Consider the following 13,338-nt stretch of genomic DNA (forward strand, 5'->3'; position numbering starts at 1 on the left):
ACCCAGGCAGGCTGCGAGCACCAAATAGCTAAGGACAAAAAATGCCAACTTTATAAAAATGAGAGTAAACCCATACAATGACGATTGTGTGGAAGAGCATGCACTACATTATTAATGTATTAAGAAGACATTCACAAATGTCATCAACTTATTCAGTATATACATTTAATTCTCTATTATCATACGTATTACAAAATAAATTATTTTACATATTAAAAGAAATTGTCAGCAATATTTGTTTTACAATAACATTTGTATTCTTCATGAATATTTGCTTCATACAATTTATGCCCAATGTATTTCGGAATTCGATGATTCCATCCTCGGGTTAAACTGAAAACAAAGTCAAACAACAGAATAAATGTATTTGCCAATTTATCATGGCTGTATGTGATCAACTTCAGAACGTTTTAAGCCTGCTCTCAACCATTTAACCCACACCAGAAAATGTGAAAAAAGCAACAAAAAAATCTCCTCATTAGACCGTGCTAGTTACCAATAGTGACCGTAATGTAAAAGTCCATGCCTTTGTGTTTATCCTAATGTGCTATGTGATCCCGTGTAACCATAGGTGTTTGCTATTAAGAGAAATGCTAACACTCACATTCTAACACAATCCACAATATTGAATTGGAGGAAACACTCCAGAATAACCAAAATTCTCATCTGTCCATTAGACGCCGTATCCCTGTCATGTTAAAAGCAACAGTTCAATCTATTTGTTTTTTGACTGCTGTCAACCTGTTCAGAGGTTCCACACAATTTATGTAACGTACCTCTTAAGTATAGAGGTAAGTATGTCACCGTTAATTACTTCTCAGCATTTCAAAGCAATTTGAAGCTTTACCGCGGCACCCAAACGGCGATGTACTTACCTTGATACTTAAGAGGTACGTTACATAAATTGTGTGGAAATATGTAAAAGAATTTATTTTGAAATACTTGTGACAATTGAGAATTAAATGTATATACTGAATACGTTGATGTAATTTGTGAATGTCTTCTTGATAAATTCATAATGTAGTGCATGCTGTTCTACACAATCATCATTGTATGGGTTTACTCTCAGTTTATTTCTAACGTGTACCAGACAGAACATGTTTCAGCATAGCACACACACATAGCTTTATAAAACAGTAGGAAAGTGTCTAGTTGATAAAAAACAGAGTTAACCAAATACAATTACTAGAGAACTTTCTAAAAGTTCAATTTCCAGAATGGAATTTAAAATCTGACTTCACCATAGATTAGGATTTTAAATTAGGAGTCCAGAGATACCAAACATGAACTGCTTATCTCTTCCCATTTGAAATGTAATGAAGGCAACTCCAATGTTATCTTATGGGAGAAATAGGCCTTGCATTAGTGAAAAATGAATTTAGTTTTTTTCCCTACCAGGACATGTAAATCGTAAAAGTACTTGTCCAACTTTTTAAATACATTGCACCCTGCCATATGGACTGTCCAGGGCCTACCCTAGTAGTGACTCATATGTATTACAAAGGAAAGTTTGAGCCTGGCAAAGGTTTTTTTTCAGGTCAACATGGCAGTTTAAAACATAACACCCAAGCTCTGCAATGGCAGGCCTGAAGCATGTTTAAAGGACTACTGAAGTGGGTGGCACAATCAGTGTAGTAGGCCCACCAGTAGCATTTATTTTACAGTCCCTGTTCACATGTAGTGCACTTTACTAGGGACTTCTAAGTAAATTAAATGTCAATTGGGCATAAGCCAGTTCTACCATTTTTTAAGGAGAGACCAAAAGCACTTTATCACTGGTTAGAGTCCTACAGCCAACAAAAACGAATTCGGCAAAAAGTGGAGGGTAAAAGGCAAAAGGTTTGGGGGTTACCCTGCAGAGAGGGCCAGGTCCAACATTTAAATGTAAGATAACTATGGGGTAAAACAACAACGTTTAGTTAAACAGAGCATCAGCTATTAATTAGCACAGCATCCTCTATCACGTGCACAATCCTGACATAACATGCCATTAAAGCTGCCTTGTTATAATTGTTTTTTGTATGTCTCACGCAGTCAGTTGGGCCCATCTGAACACTAGTAGAGTTCAACATGAATGGGTTCCGATGTGTTATGCCGATGTGCAGCTGCGAGGGACCTTCTATATATGTATCAACAGTTTTTCGCAAAACCCTAATGTACATTTGAAACTTTGGAAGAGCGAAAAATTACTAGTTCAACGTTCTTAATTTATTTTTGCATGGTTCTTATTTGGTACACCCGCCTGCGTTCTTCTTTTGTATTGGGGCCCACGCCTTGCTCACTAATAAAAACACCAATGGATCTCTAGGCAGATTGTTACTGGTTTGGAAGCATAACCTAGGTAGTTGTGAAATAAACTTCTTCGTAAATACTAACCCTGGGCGTAGTTCGCGAAGTAGCACTACGCGAAGCTACGCAAAGTGCACTTCGCACTACGCGAGCTACGCGTAGCACTTCGCGAACTGCGTAGTAGCCTGTTCGCACTGTGCAAGATGCCGTTTTCAATGATTGCACAGTGCGGACAAGCATCCGGTACTGTGCAATCATTGAAAGTGGCATCTTGCACAGTGCGAGCTGTAGTTTTCTGCCGCTAGAGTAGATTTTTACTCGAGCGGCAGCATTCTCAACGCGGACTGGTAGTTTCTCATCGCGAGCGGTCGCGAGTATATGCGACCAATCGCAATGAGAAACCTGACCTCCCCGCGTTGAGAATCTCGGCGGGATGATTATTTTCCACGCTCGCGATCAGCAACTTGATGTTGCTGATCGCGAACAAGGAAAAAGTCTCGCCGGGATGTCATTTTGCTTGCTCGCGGTCGCCAACTTAATGTTGAGGACCGCAAGCAAGCAAACAATGACCGCTGCACTACGCAACGCTACGCTTCGCATGTTTGCACTGTGCTACGTGCAATTCGCGTAGTGCGAAGTAGCGCAAACTTTGCAAACTACGCGAGCGTAGCGTAGTGCTTTGCCCAGGGTTAGTAAATACCAGTCCAATCCTGCAGGATAGTCTTGGCTTAAACAAAAAGTAAAGAAAAAATAAACATTCATGAGCACCAAGTTTTTGAAAAAGACGAGTAACAACTAACAAGCCTTTGTAGAATTTGTGTCAAACTGTTTTATTTTATGTTACTTCTTTTTTCTGCTATGAGTATTTTCGTATACAACTTGGCAGCTTTAAAGGTACTGCAATTGGTGCTTTGTGACATCTACGTCCTAAATCTTAAAGTAATACTTTTAGATTATGCTGACGTGCATGGATGATGCAAGTTTTTTTTTAAACACAATCTGCGTTCTTTTCATGCTAAGAGCGCTTCAGTCAGTGGAACAAAGTGATATATAAACATTTCCTCTCTCAGGTGGGAGAGCACATGGGAACGAGGCCCATTGTTGCGGTTCGCTCACATGAACAGATGGCCAGGGGTCCGGTTGCTAGGATGAGAGCCGAAGAATGCCCTTTTTAATTCCCGTTTATTTGCCTCATTTCCATGAATATCCCTGGCCAGGCCATGGAACAACGGCACAAAGAGCAAACGTGTGAGGTAACGGGCTCACAGACCCGCAGACACAAAGAGAGACGTGAAGAGAGAGGGAGAAGAAAAAAACCTGGATGCAGGTCAACAGAGGCCTATGGGAAAATGTCTGCTCAGCTGTCTGCAGTCACCTGGGTCTGAAAGGCGGGCAGTCCGGAAGGAAGACTGGTTTGGCATGTGAACGCGGCCTTTGATGCTGTGGGTACCACAGAGAAAAATACCAGTGTCTTCCTGGTATACGTCTGTTGACTTTCGCAATCAAGTAAAACATATTTCTAAAGCCCAGGGCTCTCGGAGACCGCTATTTCTAAAATAAATAGGGTTTGGAGGGATGTAGGCCGACGCCTGTGGTAGTGGCCTCGTCGGCCTAACAAAAGCTTTCATGGGAATGTCTGAATTCATGGACTCGCGTACAACTAACTGAATGCCTTTTTTTTATATAATACACATTTATTTCAGGTATATATTTCTATACAGCTATATGGTATTCCAAGAAGGAAAAAAAAGCATTTTACGTGTATAATCTGTTTTTGAGAGTCAGTTATCTCCGGTTTATTCCTGTTTTTGTCTGAAATCTTTGTGTGTTGTTATCGCCCGTTGCTGTAAAATGTTTTGAGCCTTGACTTCATTAAAAATGAATTTGACTTCATGTTTTGTACAAAACACAGCGCACAGTACCTTGTTTGAAGGATGGCCTGGCCGTTTGGGATATAAATGAAACCCTGTGAGCCTGATTAGGGATGAATGAGCGCTTTATACATAAAGAGCATCAATAAAGATAGTTCTGTAGCCTGGCACGTGCCAGGGAAACAACCGGAGCCTGACACTGAAAAGATGATAAATAACAGGGCGGCCTCAATGAAATCTTAAATGCGCGTGGCTTTTATAACCCCCAAAACGGGGTCATGTTATCCAACTATGGCTCTCCGGTTTGTCATTTTGTTTACAATTCTCTTCTATTTTCATTCAATGACCATAAAGAGGGTTTAAGAACTGGAAATCCCCAAAGGAAGGCTGTAGCCTCTATTTTCTCGAGGTTAGTGTTTGGCTTGTTGCCAGGCTTTGTCTCAGGAGACACCTGTCACCCAAAAAGTGCCGTCCCTACTAAACAGGGTCCCAGGGTCTGTGTCTATTATTCAACGTTAGCCTCAATAGCCCTGTTTGGCTACTTGGGTGGAAGTGGACGGGCAGTGAGGGGTAATGTATGGCGGGGTGAGGCACCACACAATACAAATATCACAATTGCAATACAGACATCAATGCCCTGCCAGAGCTGGAGTTAAACAACACTTTAAAAATAACTCAATTTAATATAAGTATATTCACAGTAAAAATCATAGAAAGTACACAATGCAACAATTGATGAAACAGTGCAGAAAAATCAATAATGAGGTAAAACAGTGGCTCCATACTGTTTGCCAAGAATAGATGATTGCAGGCATTGGTACAGCCGGATAACAAACCCACAATGCCTCAACAATGCAGTTACAGAACAGTTGAAAGGGATACCCAATGTTTGCAGTGGAGGCCCGTGATTAGCTGATGGTTCTTGATGAGCACACTTCAAAGTGGAGGCTTTGCAAAACTCCACCAAAATGCACTTACTTTGTTACTATTCGGTAAGGTTTGCTGTGTTTGACCGCAGTGTTTTCAAACAGCCAAATCAGTACAGAGAAAAACAAAACTAATTGCAGAAGATTTACAGTGTGCGTGGTAACCAGCACAGGGAGTGAACATTGTGTTGCAGGTTCCCGAGTGTATTTACATTCTCTTTTAAGGCAAACCGTGCTCCAGGGTTTAGAATTAGGGGCGACTATGGCTGAATCTGAGAATAGCGTGTCCCTTAGTCTCTCAAGTGGCTCTTGGTCAGTGGCTTCACACTCAGGGGGTCAACATTTCACACCACTGTCTGCCCCAGAGAATGGATACAAAGTCCAAAGAAGGAAAAGGCGTCTCACATAATGAAGGCCTTTCATGATGTAGATAGCTGGCATCCCACCTAGGTGCAGGGCAACTGTAACATGCAGAGTGAGCAAAGAAAATAAGAGCAGGGGATGCAGAGAGGAAGGGAGCTTGCTGGGCAAAGTCCCCACTCAATTCACTTGTACTTCAGGGTGAAGGTTCTAGGATTATTCCTCCTCTATTGTCTCTGTAAAGGGGTAGAGTAGCTTTTCAAGCACTATTTCCGCATCGCTAGACCCCTTGGGCTGGCTGGAGACTTGTACAAAGGGGACACCATCAAATCCTCATCAAGGTCCTTCAGACTTGTTCCTAACTAGGATGAAATTAGCTCCTCATTCTGGAAGCAGCAACCGTGGCAGGGTCACTGCAGGCCATTATCAAAAATGTCTTCTTCAGGCTGAGCAGAAAGGCTTATATGTTCAAGTTCAGGCACTTTGGAAAATTTCAATGCCAATCGGAGTCACTGCATGATACAGGTTCAGAGGGTCCAGCCAATCAGGAAGAGTCGGAGTTTCACTATTCAAAAAGAATTCTGAAATAGTCCTCTTCCCAGAGTGCAATGCAGTGGTTACAAGCATATGGTTGGGTACACATTTCAGGAAGTTGTTTTGATGTGAACCCTTTTGTATTCCCTTCAGACAGACCTGAGATCAAAGAACAAAAGAGGAAGAAGAAATGGGAATGGGAAAGTCCTCTGTGGACAGTAGCCATCCTACCTGTTGCAAGGGCCATTGTTCCTCAAAGAAGCATTTGCAAACAGCTACGAGAAGCCCTATTGACCGGTGAATGAATGATTGAATACATTTTTTATTGCGTGATTAATTAAAATCTTTGCAATTCCTTCTAAGTATATACAATAGTAAAAATAAATAAATATTTATGCAGCCATGCACATTCTATGTTGACATTATATGGTTATGAGAGCATCTATGTGTATTAATATACTTTAGCAATAAAACACGGCATAAAATATCATTACAAATTCACATGTCCAATATGTGTAGCAGCAGAATAAACATCTATTCTAAAGTGCTATGTCGAGTAACAGGAGATATGCTTTTAAATATAGTAAAAATACAATGTTCAGTGCAAAATTTATTATTAAAACTTTCATATCATTAACATCAGAGACAACCCTATTAAGAGAAACTGATCAGGTATTATTAAGGTGCACAGAAAAAAGGTATAGAGTGTAAAACCTGCATAGCTTTAGGCGAGAAGGGCGGGAGCACCCACTAGCAGCTTCATACTGTGTAATAACGAGGTGGAGCGCAGGATCTCCCTCAAGCAAATAAACGAGTTAAGCATAATAAGGTGCAATTGTGAGCACCGAATATCGTTAAAGCTTGCGATCATTAGCGTCAGAAACAGGCTTTCTAAGGGACTGAGTCGTGTGGCATTAAGGTGTGCAAAAGAGCAACATAAAAGTACGAGGTCTGCATGCTTCTAAGCAAGATGGCTGAGACCTTCCTGCTAGGGGTCCCTCTCATGCAGCTGAGCGAGACGATCGAGTTAGGTGCAAAGATCAGTGTGAAGTTTTGTAAGTTTTGTGTTGTTGACATCATAGACAACCACACTAAGGATCTAAATCAAGTGACTTATGATCTGCAAAATGTAGGGTAAAGTATGGAGTCTGCGTGCTTCTAGCATCACGGGTGGCATTAACATCAGAGAGAATCACTGTAAGGAACTAGGGACCAATTTTAGCAGGCGCAAATGGGTTAGCCATGTACTAACACAATTTTGCTAGTTGTAAATGAATTGCGACTCGCAAAAAAGTGTTTAAAGAATCGCTATTTGGAAGGGGCGTTCCCTTCCAAATAGGGGCTCTCTAACCCATGTACCAATGTTTTGCGACTGCACTTGCGGTCGCAAAACACTCTCAAATTACCACCTTCTTCAAGAGGGTGTAAATAGAGTCGCAAATGGGAACGGGTCCCTAGGGGACCCCTTCCCCTTTGTGACAGGCTCTGAAAATATTTTTTAAGGGCAGGCAGTGGTCCCAAGGACCACTACCTGCACTTAAAAAATGAAATGAAACTTTAAGGAAAACAGGCTGCATTCCCCCCCAAAAAACAGCTTTATTTAAAAGCAGTCCCAGACATGGTGGTCTGCTGAGCCCAGCAGGCCACCATACCTGGGAGGGCCTGACATTTCAAATGGGCTCGCAAATTGCAAGAGGGTCATTAATATTCATGAGCCTCGCAATTTGGGACCCCATTGGGAATCGTATACAGTGTTAAACACACTGTTATACATCCAGTTTTGCGACTCACAAATTGTGAGTCACAATTGCAACGCAATTTGCGAGTCGCAAATTTGCTGGTCGTACATCTAGCCTAAAGTCAAAGTGCCTTAAAGTGTGGAAAAAACAGAAGAATAAAGTGCGAAATCTAGACAGTCGCGGCCGGTGCAGGTAAGTGGTGGGGCGGGGAGGAGGTGGAAGTCGACAGACGACGTAATAGGGAAAATAAAATGAATAAATAAATAAAATCACTTGCCTTGTGCTCGCCGCATTGCCCGGTTGGTGATGCGGCTAGCGCAAGTTAAGTGTTTTTAAAATTTTCCCTTTTCCATCATCTGTTGGCTTCCCCCGGCCCCACCGCTCTTACCTGAACTGCCACGATTGAATCTAGATGCTTCTTAGCAGCGTGGGTGACAACATTTGCCAGCAATTTAACACAATGCAATTAGTTAGATAAAGTACCAAGTCACCCTCACATGGCTGTGCGAGATGTCATAGTTCCTATAGATTGGTGTAAAACTAATACCACCAACATTGTACCTAGGCATTGTAATAGACACCATAGTCTATGCTTTTTGAACAGGATAAGAGAACAATACCGTCCATCCTTAGCCTAAGGAAATCAGCGAAATAAGGTGCTGTGTTGGTGCAGCTCTTCAGAAACTAGGTGGCAGAATGTTTAAGACCCAATATCACATTGCTTCGTTTAGGGCTGTTCTTGCGTGACCTGCATGAATTTGCCAACCTTTGACATATCTGAGGATACCGTGCAAGAGAAGAGTGCCTCCACTGCTTCCACACATGTCCGTGTGCCCATTGACAGAAAAATAGATTTTAGTAATTTTTGTTGTATCTGTAGCAGTGCTGGACAAACGCATATAAGATGCAATAGGCACTCCTTTCTGTAATTGCATACTCTTCAGCCTATTATATTTGCCAGCAATTTCCAGTTAGGATTTTGTTATTTTATCTTTAAAGGCACCGCCCTGAACCAGAGGATCTCTTTGAAGACATTTCTTCCCCAGTGCCTGACTCACATATGGTTGCATTTTGTGAGCCTCAGAGGATTCGATTAGAGTTGTCATTGTTTTCCCTTACAACTGGCAATGTCTGCTTCCCACGATATCTGGCAAACTTGTTTATATAGAATTCCTTACAGTCATGCAGCTATTTCCTTCCGTTGACCAATTCTCAGTCGCCAATTTTAAGGTCTCCACCATTCTGTTGAAATAGTTGCTCCAAGGTGTATGCAGCACTATCTATATTGTTTTTGACACCGCCTTCAAGGGTCCAGCTGCAGCTTTAAAAAACTCAGCAGTTGTATTCTTGCAGTTGTGCCAAAGTATTCATATTTCTGCTGTGTGGAGCCAAACTCCAGTCATATCAGGCTGGTACGTGTGTTTGTCAATAGCCGTAAAATGTGCTTGTAGCCCTGACACTGGACTCTCTCTAATAGTGTCTAGTATTGCCCACGTAGAGCTTGTTGCACGTATCCCACTGTAGGCATCAGTTTTGCTTTGATAACCCTCTTGATTCCTACACTCGTTGGGTTGTATACATTTCTGTACAACTCACATAGGGCATATGTGGTTGCTTGTGCTTTTGTCCTTTTGCCTTCTACATCCTATTCTGATGTATGGTCACGTTCCCCATATCACTAAACCATGCTCCAAGATAGGTATAGCTTTTTGTTAATGTTATAGTCGGGGAGCTCAGCATCCATTTTAGTGATGTTTTCCTAGTATACAGCCTAAATATCATCACCTTTGTTTTATTTTTGTTAGTAATCAACTTGATTCCTTCATTATAGAAGTGTAGGGCATCTAGTCCCTTGTGCAGCCCTATGTTTGTATGGTCAAGAAGAAGCAGATCATCCGCCTTTCTTTTGCTCTACCTTTGGTATAGTTAGATTGGCTCTTTGTAGCTCCTTGCCTAGATCTGCTGTGCATAGATTAAAAAGTGTTCAGGCAAGGACACATCCTTGCTTCAAGCCCTATCTGTGTAGAATGTTGAGGATACCAATTACCCAGCCAGTTTGACACTCACCCAGGTCCCACTATAAATGGATATTATGGCATTCAGGAGGTTGTCTGAAATTTTCCAGTTGCTAAGCTTTTTCCATAATTAGTTGTGCAATACTCCATCAAATGCAGTGGAGTGGTCTACAAAACAAGTGAACACTGGCATAATGCTCTTAGCTTTGGCTTGCCGTGGGATGTAACTTAAGGCAACAATGTTGTCGATAGTTGTACCCCTCTTACAGAATGCGACTTGATAGAATGTGGAGTAACTCTTCTTCTTCAACCCACCTAGTTAATTCTCTTAGTAGGGTACTCTCATAAGCCTTCCCCTCGACATCCAAGAGGGCAATTAGTCTATAGTTTTTTGGGTCGGTGTTATCCCTTTTTTAAAATATTGGCTGTAGTTAAGACAGTTGCCATGTAGCCAGAACATCTTTATTGCAGTCGTTAAACTGTGTATAGTGGGAAGAGAGGCTCTAACCAATATGCCAGGTCCACCCTAAACATTACTCCTGGAAGTTCATTGAAGCCCGGGCCCCGTCCTTTCTTTTTTAAAAATTGTTTATTGGGCAAAAAAAGCAGACATAGTAATCATGGTATCAAAAACAAAACATTTCATAATAACCAATATCATAATTCATTAGACAATAAATTGCATTGATTCATAATACATTTTACATAATATATAACCAGCATTATCTATATCGAAACATGAATTTCCTACCATAAAGATAAAAAAGTACATAAAATATTGCTCTAAACTGCATGGGTAACCAAAACATAGCCTTCCAAAGTCACCCTAAATCTATGAAGCACCCCTACCCTTTTTGCGTAGGCCTCTTCAAATTGATAGGCCCAGTCCAACTTAGGGAGCCAGTGGCCCATTGTAGGTACCCTTGGTGATCTCCAGTTTTGCAACACCAAGGATCTGGCTACCGCTATTGCTATTGCTATGAAAACAGAGTATTGCCTATATTTTGGTAGCTGAATACCTGTGTGAGAAAACCCAAATAAGGCCAGGGACGTTGAGGGTAGGATAACCAAAGACATACAATGACTAATAAACCTAAACACCGCCTCCCAAAAGTGTTGCAGTCTAGGACATGTACAAAATATATGTATCCAATCTCCTGCCCCAGCCAAACTGCACCTAAAACATTGATTAGAAATTGATGGGACCATTTATGTAATCTAAGGGGAGTGTAATATACCTGCCCCATCCTTTCTTATCTTTTTTATTATTTTTACAACTGCCAGCTGATCCATCATTATGGGTCCTTATGCTGTTGGGATTGTTACTTCCTCACAGGTCCTTGTTTGAAGTGGATCCATCCTTATTTCAATTGTCGATTTTCCTAGTTTCTTTCTATATATAGTCTCTACAAGGGTTTGTTATCCTTCTATGGGTACCGAGTTGCACCTGTCAGTTTTATCGTTCTCTAGCATGCTAATATTTCCCAGAATTGCTTCTGCTTGTTGTTTTTTGTTTTTTTGATTACTCGTAGATTTTAGTCCATTCTGCTTCGTAATGCTTTTGTTTTAGCTACCAGATGCAGGTTTTGTTCTCCCCCTTTGCCTCTTTTAGCTTTCGTTCTGAGTCACTGGTTCCCGCTCTTTGATGGGTGTTAGACGCGGCACCATTGGCGTGGGTCTCCCCTGCATTTATTGCCTTTGCTTCCTGTGTTTTTGCTGTGTGTTGGACTCCGGTTTGCTGGTCTAGATGCTTTGAGCACATTGTCACTACTGTTCAGTGCCACAGTGCAAGTGCTCCCTTTGTAAATTACTGTTATGGATTGGTATTTCCATGATTGGCTATTTGATTTACTAGTCAGTGCCTAGTACAGTGCACCGTGTGTGCCCAGGGCCTGTAAATCAAATCCTGCTAGTGGGCTGCAGCACTGATTGTGCCACCCACAGAAGCAGCCTGTAAAATCTAACACTGGCCTGCCATTGCAGAGCCTGTGTGCGGTCTGGTACTGACATGTCAACTTGGCAAGTGCACCCACTTGCCAGGCCCTAACCTTCCCTTTTCTTACATATCAGTCACCACTAAGGTAGACCCAAGGTACCCCTGTGGGCAGGGTGCAGTGTATGTGAAAGGTAGGATATGCCCTGATGTGTGTGGCATGTCCTGATAGTGAAGTACTGCCAATTTTATTTTTCACTATTGCAAGTCTACCTGTTCCCCTAGGACAGAATGGGGAGTTTGCTTATAACATCTCATAAACATAACTACCTCTGGGAACAAGCTAGGAAAATAAAGTTTAGTATGCCTGAACTCAGAATGTTAAAATGCATCTTTTAGTGAGGGTTATTTTTACATTCTGTGTTTGAAAATATCACTTTTAGAAAGTAGGTATTTTCTTGTTGAACCATCCAGTGTGTCTCTGCTAGATTTGTGTATTGCATGTCTGGCTTTTGGATGACAGGGGCTAGAGAGGGGCAGTGGCTTCAGAGAGCCTGATGAGCCTGGGCTGGGCTGAATAGACCTGAGGTTGCATTTACAGTAGGGGAGGAGATTTCCTTTCCCCTGAATGGGCCAGGTCTGCCTTCAACAATGCTGTCTCCATCTCCTGCCAGGAAGCAGTATCAGTGAGGACAGAACTGGTTTTGGCTGCATACAGACACTCTCTACCTTTAGAGAACACAGGAATTTTGTGTATAAAAAGAGGGGCCCAGACCCCAGACTTTTAGATCACTTCTGGAAATCAAGAGGAACCTTTGCCAAGGAGAAGAGCCAGAGAAGCAGAGGAGGAATATTGCCACTGTGCTGTTTGCTGTCTGGGGTTGGCGTGCAGTGGCTACTTGCTGCCAAGGAAAGGAGAAAAGAACTTTGCTGTTTGCTTGGTCACCTGCTTGAGGAAAAGATCCCCAAGGGCTTGAAATTGAGCTTGCCTCCTGTTCTGAAGTCTCAGAGACACAAATACTTCATTTCTTCTGTCTCTCTACATCTGGAACTGCTGTTTCAGCTGCCACAGAAGGAAACTGCAACACCAACGCTGGCAAGCAACACAGTAACCTGCACCGAAGCTGTGGGCACCGCTCGTGAAGAGCATGACGCACCGTCTGACTTGCACCGTAGGCCTGACGCCTGATGACGCTGTGCCGCATTGACTAGTCACTGAGGCCGCTGCCTGCACCAGAGCCGAGGAAAATACTTGTGACAGCCACAACGCATCGTCCTGACTCGCACCACAGCCCTGACTTCACCAACGCCAGTGCTTCATCAGCGTGGAGCCGATACTTGACGTGGGTGACTCCTGAATCCATCGACACCGCACCGTCGTAAGGAACCGCCACCTCGCCACCAGTGTGACGTCACCTCTCCGTCACAGTAAGGAACCGACATCTCATCTTCCCTGCACTGCAGTGAGGGACCGAGGCTTCACCTCCCCTGGGGTCATAAGGAACCGATGCTGCCTAGCATCAACGAAGCATCACCTCCCAAATGCCGTGCACCATCTTTGCTTTCATGAATTCCAAGGTACTGTTCTTTGGGGTCTGCTTGACTCCCCGCCTGATGCTGCGCACTTCGCGGTTGGGGCCATTCTTTGGGATTTTTTAACTTTCACAATGT

The sequence above is a fragment of the Triturus cristatus genome, chromosome 3_2, assembly GCF_964204655.1.
Source record: "Triturus cristatus chromosome 3_2, aTriCri1.1, whole genome shotgun sequence".
Lineage (NCBI taxonomy): Eukaryota > Metazoa > Chordata > Amphibia > Caudata > Salamandridae > Triturus > Triturus cristatus.